Source organism: Oncorhynchus mykiss, chromosome Y (assembly GCF_013265735.2).
Source record: "Oncorhynchus mykiss isolate Arlee chromosome Y, USDA_OmykA_1.1, whole genome shotgun sequence".
Lineage (NCBI taxonomy): Eukaryota > Metazoa > Chordata > Actinopteri > Salmoniformes > Salmonidae > Oncorhynchus > Oncorhynchus mykiss.
In genome coordinates, this window is record NC_048593.1 from 1,610,514 (window position 1) to 1,625,287 (window position 14,774).

Sequence of the window (14,774 nt, forward strand, 5' to 3'; positions counted from 1 at the left end):
ACAGTGAGCCTCTTAGTTCATACACTAAATCAAGAGAAGAGCAACCTCAGAGGGGACATGTAATAGTTCCAGGCACATTCCCATAAGAAGACAAGCCTGACCTCTCCCCTCTCTGGGGCCCAAGTAACTTTCCCACATAAGCATACTTGTGAAAATTGATAAAACATCTTATTTATCAATGTTACCTAAAGAATTCTGATTCTGCCACAACAAAACATATACAGGTAAGCACACATACAAACAAGCACACTCAATCATACACATGCAGTGCATTCAGAAAGTATTCACACTCCTTCACTACTTTCACATTTTGTTGTGTTACAGCTTGAATTTAAAATTGATTCCATGTTTTTATTTTCCAATTCACTTTTTGTCCTGAATAAAAATAAATGGGGGGGGGGGAATACAATACAACACATTACTTAACAAGTCACATAATAAATTGCATGGACTCTTACATTTATTGACTCAGGGGTGTGAATACTTTTGTAAATGAGATATTTCTGTATTTAAATTTCAATAAAAATTTCTAAAAACATGTTTTCACTTTGTCATTATGGAGTATTGTGTGTAGATGTGAGATTTTTTTATTTACTTTGAATTTCATTTTGAATTCAGGCTGTAACACAACAGAATGTGGAATGAGTGAAGGGGTATGAATACTTTCTGAAGTACACTTACATATTATTGCTTCCCACTGACGGTTTCCCACACACATGCACCTAAGACACACTATACAGTGCCTTGCGAAAGTATTCGGCCCCCTTGAACTTTGCGACCTTTTGCCACATTTCAGGCTTCAAACATAAAGATATAAAACTGTATTTTTTTGTGAAGAATCAACAACAAGTGGGACACAATCATGAAGTGGAACGACATTTATTGGATATTTCAAACTTTTTTAACAAATCAAAAACTGAAAAATTGGCCGTGCAAAATTATTCAGCCCCCTTAAGTTAATACTTTGTAGCGCCACCTTTTGCTGCGATTACAGCTGTAAGTCGCTTGGGGTATGTCTCTATCAGTTTTGCACATCGAGAGACTGACATTTTTTCCCATTCCTCCTTGCAAAACAGCTCGAGCTCAGTGAGGTTGGATGGAGAGCATTTGTGAACAGCAGTTTTCAGTTCTTTCCACAGATTCTCGATTGGATTCAGGTCTGGACTTTGACTTGGCCATTCTAACACCTGGATATGTTTATTTTTGAACCATTCCATTGTAGATTTTGCTTTATGTTTTGGATCATTGTCTTGTTGGACAAATCTCCGTCCCAGTCTCAGGTCTTTTGCAGACTCCATCAGGTTTTCTTCCAGAATGGTCCTGGATTTGGCTCCATCCATCTTCCCATCAATTTTAACCATCTTCCCTGTCCCTGCTGAAGAAAAGCAGGCCCAAACCATGATGCTGCCACCACCATGTTTGACAGTGGGGATGGTGGGTTCAGCTGTGTTGCTTTTACGCCAAACATAACGTTTTGCATTGTTGCCAAAAAGTTCAATTTTGGTTTCATCTGACCAGAGCACCTTCTTCCACATGTTTGGTGTGTCTCCCAGGTGGCTTGTGGCAAACTTTAAACAACACTTTTTATGGATATCTTTAAGAAATGGCTTTCTTCTTGCCACTCTTCCATAAAGGCCAGATTTGTGCAATATACGACTGATTGTTGTCCTATGGACAGAGTCTCCCACCTCAGCTGTAGATCTCTGCAGTTCATCCAGAGTGATCATGGGCCTCTTGGCTGCATCTCTGATCAGTCTTCTCCTTGTATGAGCTGAAAGTTTAGAGGGACGGCCAGGTCTTGGTAGATTTGCAGTGGTCTGATACTCCTTCCATTTCAATATTATCGCTTGCACAGTGCTCCTTGGGATGTTTAAAGCTTGGGAAATCTTTTTGTATCCAAATCCGGCTTTAAACTTCTTCACAACAGTATCTCGGACCTGCCTGGTGTGTTCCTTGTTCTTCATGATGCTCTCTGCGCTTTTAACGGACCTCTGAGACTATCACAGTGCAGGTGCATTTATGCGGAGACTTGATTACACACAGGTGGATTGTATTTATCATCATTAGTCATTTAGGTCAACATTGGATCATTCAGAGATCCTCACTGAACTTCTGGAGAGAGTTTGCTGCACTGAAAGTAAAGGGGCTGAATAATTTTGCACGCCCAATTTTTCAGTTTTTGATTTGTTAAAAAAGTTTGAAATATCCAATAAATGTCGTTCCACTTCATGATTGTGTCCCACTTGTTGTTGATTCTTCACAAAAAAATACAGTTTTATATCTTTATGTTTGAAGCCTGAAATGTGGCAAAAGGTCGCAAAGTTCAAGGGGGCCGAATACTTTCGCAAGACAAATCTCCGTCCCAGTCTCAGGTCTTTTGCAGACTCCATCAGGTTTTCTTCCAGAATGGTCCTGGATTTGGCTCCATCCATCTTCCCATCAATTTTAACCATCTTCCCTGTCCCTGCTGAAGAAAAGCAGGCCCAAACCATGATGCTGCCACCACCATGTTTGACAGTGGGGATGGTGGGTTCAGCTGTGTTGCTTTTACGCCAAACATAACGTTTTGCATTGTTGCCAAAAAGTTCAATTTTGGTTTCATCTGACCAGAGCACCTTCTTCCACATGTTTGGTGTGTCTCCCAGGTGGCTTGTGGCAAACTTTAAACAACACTTTTTATGGATATCTTTAAGAAATGGCTTTCTTCTTGCCACTCTTCCATAAAGGCCAGATTTGTGCAATATACGACTGATTGTTGTCCTATGGACAGAGTCTCCCACCTCAGCTGTAGATCTCTGCAGTTCATCCAGAGTGATCATGGGCCTCTTGGCTGCATCTCTGATCAGTCTTCTCCTTGTATGAGCTGAAAGTTTAGAGGGACGGCCAGGTCTTGGTAGATTTGCAGTGGTCTGATACTCCTTCCATTTCAATATTATCGCTTGCACAGTGCTCCTTGGGATGTTTAAAGCTTGGGAAATCTTTTTGTATCCAAATCCGGCTTTAAACTTCTTCACAACAGTATCTCGGACCTGCCTGGTGTGTTCCTTGTTCTTCATGATGCTCTCTGCGCTTTTAACGGACCTCTGAGACTATCACAGTGCAGGTGCATTTATGCAGAGACTTGATTACACACAGGTGGATTGTATTTATCATCATTAGTCATTTAGGTCAACATTGGATCATTCAGAGATCCTCACTGAACTTCTGGAGAGAGTTTGCTGCACTGAAAGTAAAGGGGCTGAATAATTTTGCACGCCCAATTTTTCAGTTTTTGATTTGTTAAAAAAGTTTGAAATATCCAATAAATGTCGTTCCACTTCATGATTGTGTCCCACTTGTTGTTGATTCTTCACAAAAAAATACAGTTTTATATCTTTATGTTTGAAGCCTGAAATGTGGCAAAAGGTCGCAAAGTTCAAGGGGGCCGAATACTTTCGCAAGGCACTGTATATACACACACACAGTTGAAGTCAGAATACATTTAAACACATTTTTCACAATTCTAACATTTAATCCTTAGGTCATTTAGGATCACTACTTATTTTAAGAATGTGGAATGTCAGCATAATAGTACAGAGAATGATTTATTTCAGCTTTTATTTCTTTCAGCACATTCCCAGTGGGTTAGAAGTTTACATACACTCAATTAGTATTTGGTAGCATTGCCTTTGAATTGTTTAACTTGGGTCAAATTTGGGTGAATTTTGACCCATTCCTCCTGACAGAGCTGGTGTAACTGAGTAAAGTTTGTAGGCCTCCTTGCTCGCACACACTTTTTCAGTTCTGCCCACACATTTTCTGTATGATTGAGGTCAGTGCTTTGTGATGGCGTTAACTTTGTTGTCCTTAAGCCATTCTGCCACAACTTTGGAAGTACAGTGGGGCAAAAAAGTATTTAGTCAGCCACCAATTGTGCAAGTTCTCCCACTTAACAATATGAGAGAGGCCTGTAATTTTCATCATTGGTACACAACTATGACAGACAAAATGAGGGAAAAAAAATCCAGAAAATCACATTGTAGGATTTTTTATTAATTTATTTGCAAATTATGGTGGAAAATAAGTATTTGGTCAATAACAAAAGTTTATCTCAATACTTTGTTATATACCCTTTGTTGGCAATGACAGAGGTCAAACGTTTTCTGTAAGTCTTCACAAGGTTTTCACACACTGTTGCTGGTATTTTGGCCCATTCCTCCATGCAGATCTCCTCTAGAGCAGTGACGTTTTGGGGCTGTTGCTGGGCAACACGGACTTTCAACTCCCTCCAAATAATTTCTATGGGGTTGAGATCTTGAGACTGGCTATGCCACTCCAGGACCATGAAATGCTTCTTACGAAGCCACTCCTTCGTTGCCCGGGCGGTGTGTTTGGGATCATTGTCATGCTGAAAGACCCAGCCACGTTTCATCTTCAATGCCCTTGCTGATGGAAGGAGGTTTTCACTCAAAATCTCACGATACATGGCCATTCATTCTTTCCTTTACACGGATCAGTCGTCCTGGTCCCTTTGCAGAAAAACAGCCCCAAAGCATGATGTTTCCACCCCATGCTTCACAGTAGGTATGGTATGGCACTGCAGGATTTCAGTCCCTGGTGGCGTAGTGTGTTACTGATGGTAGGCTTTGTTACTTTGGTCCCAGCTCTCTGCAGGTCATTCACTAGGTCCCCCCGTGTGGTTCTGGGATTTTTGCTCACCGTTCTTGTGATCATTTTGACCCCACGGGGTGAGATCTTGCGTGGAGCCCCAGATCGAGGGAAATTATCAGTGGTCTTTTATGTCTTCCATTTCCTAATAATTGCTCCCACAGTTGATTTCTTCAAACCAAGCTGCTTACCTATTGCAGATTCAGTCTTCCCAGCCTGGTGCAGGTCTACAATTTTGTTTCTGGTGTCCTTTGACAGCTCTCTGGTCTTGGCCATAGTGGAGTTTGGAGTGTGACTGTTTGAGGTTGTGGACAGGTGTCTTTTATACTGATAACAAGTACAAACAGGTGCCATTAATACAGGTAACGAGTGGAGGACAGAGGAGCCTCTTAAAGAAGAAGTTACAGGTCTGTGAGAGCCAGAAATCCTGCTTGTTTGTAGGTGACCAAATACTTATTTTCCACCATAATTTGCAAATAAATTCATAAAAAATCCTACAATGTGATTTTCTGGATTTTTTTTCTCATTTTGTCTGTCATAGTTGAAGTGTACCTATGATGAAAATTACAGACCTCTCTCATCTTTTTAAGTGGGAGAACTTGCACAGTTGGTGGCTGACTAAATACTTTTTTGCCCCACTGTAGATTTGAGAAAAAAAACAATTGAATCCATTTTGGAATAAAAAAGTAAAGTAAAGCGGTCTGAATACTTTCCGAATGCACTATATACACACACACACACACACACACACACACACATACACACACACACACACATACACATACACACACACACACACACACACACACACACACACACACACACACACACACACACCACTCAGGTCTAAGGAGGAGGCTGCATAAACATTACCATTTTCCCCAAACACTTTCAGTACTGGACCTTTTGGCTCCTTTAACTGTCTGGTACCATTGTTCTCACGTAGCTCTGGTCGTTCTCATGAGTTACTACATTCCTCCATTGCGGGATAGGGTATGTGTGGTTAATGGGTGTGCCTCAATGTGAAAAGAACAAGGAAGGCAATGCACTTGATGTAGTTAATAAACGTAATTCTGGACAACTTGAGATTCCAGATACTGTAACTAGATTGCACATTAAGACGGAGGGGAATTGGTCTTGCACATTAAAACATGCAATTCTACAAAAAAAATGCTTAATCCACCAGAATACACACAATTCAAGTCCGTTGCCCTTGATGTATTTTCCTCTTTTTATAAGAATGTTTTCTTTCCTTCCCTTATAGGTTGTCTGTGTTTGACACCCCTGTACACTAGCCCTCACTGGAGCTGAGGTGGTTGATTTGCACCTGGGTGAAGAGAAGCCTTATTGTGAGCACTTTGTAAAATGTAGCAACGCGCCTTATTCTATTACCTGTGCAGGAAGACATATTGGTCAATTATCATCATAGTGTAGTAGAAAAGGTGTTATTTATTTAACTCTTAAGATGTTTTAGTAAGAACATATACATTATGTGACACAATGTCTTCGAAGCTATTGTGGTAGTTGCAGTAGGTTGGTGACATCAAAATCTAAATTGCTGCTGTACTACTGTAGTAGGTGAGTCATATCGTTAATGGTGTCCTGCACTCAGACGAGAGGCAGAGGGAGGCGTGCCGAGGGGCGTGACATCATCAGTGTTAATTGCTACTTGACAACTCGGGTGAACTTGTACTAATCTTTTTTTGCTGCAGGCCCCAAACAACAAACATTCAATGACTACACGTTTGTCACTCCGAGACGATGGAAGAGGATGGATGTAAAATTTTTTAAAAAAGGCTGTCCAGAGCGTGTTGAATGTTGCGGTCTTGTTGAAGTGTTCCACTCCCTTTCCGAGGACAACTGCAAAGTTGTCAGATTTTCGTGACTCGTGGCGTCTCATCGCATAGTCAATTTATTTATTTAAGTCATACAGATCGAGGCTTATCCCATCAATAACCCTTAGTAGTGTAAATTGACATACCGTGTGAACAAGCAGATTAGGTTATTGTCTCTCTCTCTCTCCATTCCTTAGTGTGGGAGAATAGACTGTTCCCAAGTCTATTTGTGCTGTCTTACCAAATCTATGGTCTACCAACCCTCCGGTTTCTGCAGCCCCAGTTTAGGATAGGATATCAGGCTAGGAGGAGAGGAAAGAGAGGGGGGAGATCCCGTCCACTTGGAGGGGTAGGTGTGGAAGAGGTGTAAAGAGTTGTCGGTCACCCGTCTAAAGTGAGTGTTGCTCAGATGTCTCGTACTTCTCAGCTCAGCAAAACTCCATATCCCAGAATTCACCACTCCCCCAGTTTACTAGCCTGCACCTGTCTGCACTCGTCCTTCTGCTTGGAAAATATGGGCGGCAGGTAGCCTAGCTGTTAAGAGCATTGGGCCAGTAACCGAGAAGTCTCTGGTTGGAATCTCCAAGCTGACTAAGTGAAAAGTCTGTCAATGTGCCCTTGAGCAAGGCACTTCCCCCTAATTGCTCCTGTGTGTTGCTCTGGATGAGCGTGTCTGCTAAATGACTTAAAATGTCAAATATTATAATCCCCCTCATCCCTTTACTGTGCATGTATATACTGCACGCTAAAACAGAGGTTCAAACTTGTTTTTTGTTTTTGGTAGGTAGGACGATGTTATGTACTTTGACAAGAGATGATGTCATTAAGAGCTTCCCCTGATTTCCCTGAGTATGCCAACTAACCGTTTAATGGTTAAATGACATGCGTTCAAGCGTGTCAATGGCTACTGTAGCAATGCTATGTAATGGATGCTGTCTAGTCGGTCCAAACAGTGTTTGAACCTAAAAGTAGAGGTTTGAAAAACATCTGAGTGATTCTGTGCTGCCGTGCTGGTAAGTGGTATGTCAGTGTCCAAAGAGTAATTATGTCGTTTTTTAAAAAGATAATGTAATTTTTTCCCCTTTTTAAAATAGATATATAATATATATAATTTTTTTGTACTGTATTTTTGTCAATTTGGTACAGATGTTTTTTTTTTATAGAGAAGTGCAATGAAACATTTCTGGCTGTCTATCTGTGCTCAGGCACCTTAGAGTTATTATTGTTGTTGTTATTATTATTAAAGTCTGCTGATAGGTTGCTAAAGCATTGTAAATTTGTTATGACAGTGGACTACAGTGACGATCCTTGTGCTGCAGTATTATTCCAACGTTTTTAAAACGCTACTTATCTTAATTCACCTCACTTCTGAATTCCTGGTTGGTGTGTTTATGTTGGGTTGTTTGCACACACACACACACACTCGCTTGTAAGAGTTTTATTTTCACTTGTTGATGATTTAACATTGCTGTGGTGGAATTGATTGCGTAGATAATGACTCGCCTCTGTCTTTATCCAAAATAATAATAGTAATTAATCAACTTGTTTTTCAATGACTATAGTGTGTCTGTCATGGTCACAGCAATGATGATCTATTGATGCTGTTTGTCTTCGTGGTACATCCAAACTCAGATGAGTGTCTGTAAAACTGATGTAATGATTATATGATTAAAAGGCTTCTTTCATTTGCCTGTGTATTTTGGTGTGTAATCATATTTTCACACTTGTTTTCACACATAGCCGCAGTACAGTGTTGAATTAGAACCAGGAGATTTTTTTTGCACTGGCAGGGGCTTGAAAATGTATACAGTGGGGAGAACAGGTATTTGATACACTGCCGATTTTGCAGGTTTTCCTACTTACAAAGCATGTAGAGGTCTGTAATTTTTAACATAGGTACACTTCAACTGTGAGAGACGGAATCAAAAATCCAGAAAACCACATTGTATGATTTTTAAGTAATTAATTTGCATTTTATTGCATGACATAAGTATTTCATCACCTACCAACCACTAAGAATTCCGGCTCTCACAGACCTGTTAGTTTTTCTTTAAGAAGCCCTCCTGTTCTCCACTCATTACCTGTATTAACTGCACCTGTTTAAACTCGTTACCTGTATAAAAGACACCTGTCCACACACTCAATCAAACAGACTCCAACCTCTCCACAATGGCCAAGACCAGACAGCTGTGTAAGGACATCAGGGATAAAATTGTAGACCTGCACAAGGCTGGGTTGGGCTACAAGACAATAGGCAAGCAGCTTGGTGAGAAGGCAACAACTGTTGGCGCAATTATTAGAAAATGGAAGAAGTTCAAGATGACGGTCAATCACCCTCGGCCTGGGGCTCCATGCAAGATCTCACCTCGTGGGGCATCAATGATCATGAGGAAGGTGAGGGATCAGCCCAGAACTACACGGCAGGACCTGGTCAATGACCTGAAGAGAGCTGGGACCACAGTCTCAAAGAAAACCATTAGTAACACACTACGCCGTCATGGATTAAAATCCTGCAGCGCACGCAAAGTCCCCCTGCTCAAGCCAGCGCATGTCCAGGCCCGTCTGAAGTTTGCCAATGACCATCTGGATGATCCAGAGGAGGAATGTGGTCTGATGAGACAAAAATAGAGCTTTTTGGTCTAAACTCCACTCGCCGTGTTTGGAGAAAGAAGAAGGATGACTACAACCCCAAGAACACCATCCCAACTGTGAAGCATGGAGGTGGAAACATCATTATTTGGGGATGCTTTTCTGCAAAGAGGACAGGATGACTGCACCGTATTGAGGGGAGGATGGATGGGGCCATGTATCGCAAGATCTTGGCCAACAACCTCCTTCCCTCAGTAAGAGCATTGAAGATGGGTCGTGGCTGGGTCTTCCAGCATGACAAAGACCCGAAAGACACAGCCAGGGCAACTAAGGAGTGGCTCTGTAAGAAGCATCTCAAGGTCCTGGAGTGGCCTAGCCAGTCTCCAGACCTGAACCCAATAGAAAATATTTGGAGGGAGCTGAAAGTCCATATTGCCGAGCGACAGCCCCGAAACCTGAAGGATATGGAGAAGGTCTGTATGGAGGAGTGGGCCAAAATCCCTGCTGCAGTGTGTGCAAACCTGGTCAAGAACTACAGGAAATGTATGATCTCTGTAATTGCAAACAAAGGTTTCTGTACCAAATATTAAGTTCTGCTTTTCTGATGTATCAAATACTTATGTCATGCAATAAAATGCAAATGAATTACTTAAAAATCATACAATGTGATTTTCTGGATTTTTGTTTTAGATTCCGTCTCTCACCGTTGAAGTGTACCTATGATAAAAATGACAGACCTCTACATACTTTGTGAGTAGGAAAACCTGCAAAATCGGCAGTGTATCAAATACTTGTTCTCCCCACTGTATATATATCAAGCCCCTGCCAGTGCAAAAAATATTGTTGACTGCTGATCTATCCCACTGCCACACCCCAAAGTATACGCTAAGTAGTGGTTTAATATCTTGTTATAATGATCAGCGCTAACAGTCTGCCATCTTTCAAGATATTTATAATAATGGAAGAGAATATTATGATTCATAATCTCGGTATTAAAACATAATTTTTAATGTTGGAATGATGGCCAGATCAATAGGTAATCTGGAAGACCAGACATTTCCAATTGATTAAGCTTTCAGGGGCATTAACCTTTTGTAACTAGGGGGCAGTATTTTTATTTTTGGATAAAAAACGTTCCCGTTTCAGACATTTCCAATTGATTAAGCTTTCAAGGGCATTAAGAGCCACTGATCCCTTATGCTGCATGCTGGGTAAAATAATCTAATTGGACACTCCCTTGATGCTTTGGTGACCTTTTCTTGTCTGTGCGTGAGTGCACATGTTTGCGGACGTGTTTTGGGTGTGTGTGTGTTGGCACGCATGTATGCTTTGTGAAACTTGTGTGTGAGAGAGCGAGACAGAACAGTGTTGTCTCGCTGTGTGAGACTATGATGTCATAGTCTCATCCCCTATGCATGGCTCTGGCTGTATCATGCTAATCCAGACCGAGGCAGATAGAGATGACTAAGGAGAGAAGGGAGGAGAGAAAATAACAGGAGGAGAGAGGATAGAAGAGCACACGGATCATCCTTTGCAGAAAGGAGCAGTGAAACAACATACAAGGTAAGTGGGAGGGGTAATGTATACCTCTCATTCTCTCTTTGACCAACCCACATAAGACTAATGCTGGATCGCTCCACTGTTTCAAAACATTGGCATGTGTGCCTCTGACTGCAGCCTCTTGACTACTGCATGTGTGTGACTGTCTACACCAGCTGTCTGAGAGTAATGACATATGTTCCTGTACAGATTGTGTTTGGGCGTAACAATCCGGTGTTCTGTGCATCTCTGACTGCAGAGGTGCAAATATTGTACGAACAGTGTTTATCATAATGTTACTTCATTTTCTGACACAGTAAAGATTAGAGTTTCAGCTGTTACAGACATTGAATGACTCAGGAGAAACCAAACCTCATGAAATGAATGAGTGATGATCGTTAAATAGCTGCTGTAGAATTACTTTAAGCCTTTGGCTGTGATAGAGCTAAATTAAATCATGGAGGATCTGTAGTAATGACAGGGATGCTGTGCAGGCTACTGTACCAGTAGCTCTGATTGGACTGGGGTGGGGCTCTCCCGTCCTCGCCCCAGCGACTGACATCATTGGCTCATTTGGATGTAATGGCTCTTTGTATGCAAACGAGTTGCCTTTGCATGATGTACACAGGCTGATCATGATGTGACGATAGACAGAAGGTCACAGTCTACTGACAGTAGACATCATAATGCTCTTATCTGGTTACATTGAAAGGTATAATTATTAGTCACTACAATGATTACATGGAAATAGGATAAAACACACAAGATACTGTAACTGATGGTTTCAACTGGGTCATGTATGTTTCAGGGTACTGTTCATAATTCATGGATGTCTCATCCACCATTATAACTATATCTATATCAACATATTGGATGGTGAAAATAAGGGGGGCTACTGATTATTTAATGAATGAGAGAAATTTTGTTTTTGTAAAGTGGCAAAGTAGTAAAAGCAACACATTTCACCTCATACAGTGCATTCGGAAAGTATTCAGACCCCTTGACTCTTTCCATATTTTGTTACGTTACAGCCTTATTCTAAAATTGATTAAATTGTTGTTACCCCATAATGACAAAGCAAAAATAGGTTTTTAGAAATGTTAGCAAATGTATTAAAAAAAATCACATTTACACAAGTATTCAGACCCTTTACTTGGTACTTTGTTGAAGCATCTTTGGCAGCGATTACAACCTCAAGTCTACTTAGATATTATGCTACAAGCTTGGCACACCTGTATTTGGGGGAGTTCCTTCCATTCTTCTCTGCATATCCTCTCAAGTTCTGTCAGGTTGTATGGAGAGCGTCGCTGCACAGCTATTTTCAGGTCTCTCCAGAGATGCTCGATCGGGTTCAAATCCGGGCTCTGGCTGGATCACTCGAGGACATTCATAGACTTATCCCAAAGCCACTCCTGTGTTGTCTTGGCTGTATGCTTAGGGTTGTTGTCCTGTTTGAAGGTGAACCTTCACACCGGTCTGGAACAGGTTTTCATCAAGGATCTCTTTGTACTTTGCTCCATTCATCTTTCCCTCGATCCTGACTAGTCTCCCAGTCCCTGTTGCTGAAAAACATCCCCACAGGATGATTCTGCCACCACCGTAGGGATGGTGCCAGTTTTCCTCTAGACGCGACACTTTGCATTCAGGCCAAAGAGTTCAATCTTGGTTTCATCAGACCAAAGAATCTTGTTTTTCATGGTCTGAGAGTCCTTTAGGTGCCTTTTGACAAACTCTAAGCACGCTGTCATGTGCCTTTTACTGAGGAGTGGCTTCCGTCTGGCCACTCTACCATAAAGGCCTGATTGGTGCTACAGAGACGGTTGTCCTTCTGTAAGGTTCTCCCATCTCCACAGAGGAACTCTAGAGCTCTGTCAGAGTGACCATTGGGTTTTTGGTCACCTCCGTACCGTACAGCAGTTTGTGTTAGGAGAGACATGAGTAGTTAGTAATGTGAGTATCTGAGTCTTCTGTGTGTCAGCATGTAGACTAATGTATACGTACAGTAAGTGATTTATGTCTGTTGCACTGCCACTGTCCATTCAGCCAGCGGGGTTTTCTGTCCATCACACAAACAGAAAGAAAGAACTGTCCGGGAAAAAGAAAGGCAGAGGGGTTAGTTTGATGATTAACAACTAATGGTGTGATTGTGGTAATGTACAGGAACTCAAATCCTATTGTTCTCCCCATCTGGAATACCGTACCATCAAATGTCAAATGCCATGTATACACTGACTCGGTTCATCAGGAAGTGCATAGAGGATGTTGTTCCCAGTGTGAAGATTAGAACTTATTCAAACCAAAAACTGGAAAGACGGCAGCATTCACGCAAAACTGAAAGGGTGAACAACAGCATTTAACAATTGCAAGATGACTGGGAACATGGACGTGGACAAACAGACAAGCTATGACCTCCGTAAGGCAATCAAAAAGGCAATGTAACAGTACAGGGACAGAGTGGAGTTGCAATTCAACGGCTCAGACACCAGACGTATATGGCAGGGACTCCAGACAATTAATGACGGATTATAAAGGGAGAGCCAGACATGTCGCGGACACTTTGAGGAAAACCACATCGGGCCGACGACGCGGACCCCCGCCACTCATGAGGACTGTGTGCTCTCGTTCTTCTTGGCCGACGTGAGTAAGACATTTAAGTGTGTTAACCCTCGCAAGGCTGCCGGCCCAGAAGGCATCGCAGGCCGCGTCCTCAGAGCATGTGCAGACCAGCTGGCTAGAGTGTTTACAGACATATTCAATCTCTCCATATCCCCGTCTGTTGTTCCCACTTGCTTCAATATGTCCACCATTGTTTCTCTACCCAAGAAAGCAAAGGTAACTGAACTAAATGACTATTTCCAAGTAGCACTCACTTCTTTCATCATGAAGTGCTTTGAGAGGCTAGTTAAGGATCTTATCACCTCCACCTTACAACGAAAGATGAGAGAGCCTACAGGAAGGAGGTGAGAGCCCTGGCGGAGTGATGCCAGGAAAATAACCTCTCCCTCAACAAAATGAAGGTGCTGATCGTGGACTACAGGAGACCGCAGAGAGACTATGTCCCCTTCCACATCGATGGGGCCGCAGTGGAGAGGGTCAAAAGCTTCAAGTTCCTCGTCGTGCACATCACTGATGACCTGAAACATCTACAGAATCTGGTGTCACAGGAAGGACCATCAATATCAGGGGTGGGCATCTCCAGTCCTCGGGGGCCTGTGTCACACTATCTCCTTCCCTAGCAAACACAGCTGATTAATCAAATTGCATTCGAAACTGAAGATCATGATTTAGGTGATTATTGGAGTCAGGTGTGTTAGCTGAGGCTGGAGCAAAACTGTGACGCCAAACAGGCCCTCGAGGACTGGAATTGCCTCAACTTAAGTGTTGGTCCCATGTTTCATGAGCTGAAATAAAAGATCCCATAAATGTTCCGTATGCTAAAAAAGCTTATTTCTCTCAAATGTGCAAACGTTTGTTAGTGAGCATTTCTCCTTTGTCTAGATAATCCATCCACCTGACCGGTGTTGCATATCAGGACGCTGATTAAACAGCATGATCATTACACAGGTATTGTGCTGGTGACAATAATAGGCCACTGTAAAATGTGCAGTTTTGTCACACAACACAATGACACAGATGTCTCAAGTTGAGGGAACGTGCAATTGGCATGCTGAATGCAGGAATGTCAACCAGAGCTGTTGCCAGATAATTGAATGCTAATTTTTTCTACCATAATGTCTACCACAATGTTGTTTTAGAGAATTTGTCAGTATATCCAACCGGCCTCACAACTGCAGGCCAAGTGTAACCACGCCAGCCCAAAACCTCCACATCCAGCTTCTTCACCCGCGGGATCGTCTGAGACCAGCCACCCGGACAGCTAATGAAACTGTGGGTTTGCAAAACCAAAGAATGTCTGCACTAACTGTCAGAAACCATCTCAGGGAAGCTCATTTGCGTGCTTATCGTCTTCACCAGGGTCTTGACCTGACTGCAGTTCGGCGTCATAACCGACTTCAGCGGGCAAATGCTCACCTTCACTGGCATGCTGGAGAAGTGTGCTCTTCACAGATACTGGTTTCAACTGTACCAGGCAGATGGTGTCAAGTGGGCGAGCGGTTTGCTGATGTCAACGTTGTGAACAGAGTGCCCCATGGTGGTGGTCGG

The 14,774-nt window shown here is 42.3% G+C and overlaps 1 protein-coding gene across 9 annotated transcripts in view; it reads left to right on the top strand.

Annotated features, from left to right (window-relative positions):
- The window catches only part of LOC110509295 (ubiquitin carboxyl-terminal hydrolase 20), a 46,183-nt gene extending 38,012 nt beyond the window's left edge, over positions 1-8,171 (top strand). For 8 of the 9 annotated variants that reach the window (XM_036967478.1, XM_036967481.1, XM_036967480.1 and 5 more), the window contains one exon: positions 5,912-8,171. The gene's annotated coding sequence lies outside the window, so the exon portion shown is untranslated. The remainder of the gene's footprint in view (positions 1-5,911) is intronic. The other variant, XR_005040379.1, reaches the window with a different exon arrangement.
- The last annotated feature ends 6,603 nt before the right edge of the window (positions 8,172-14,774 follow it).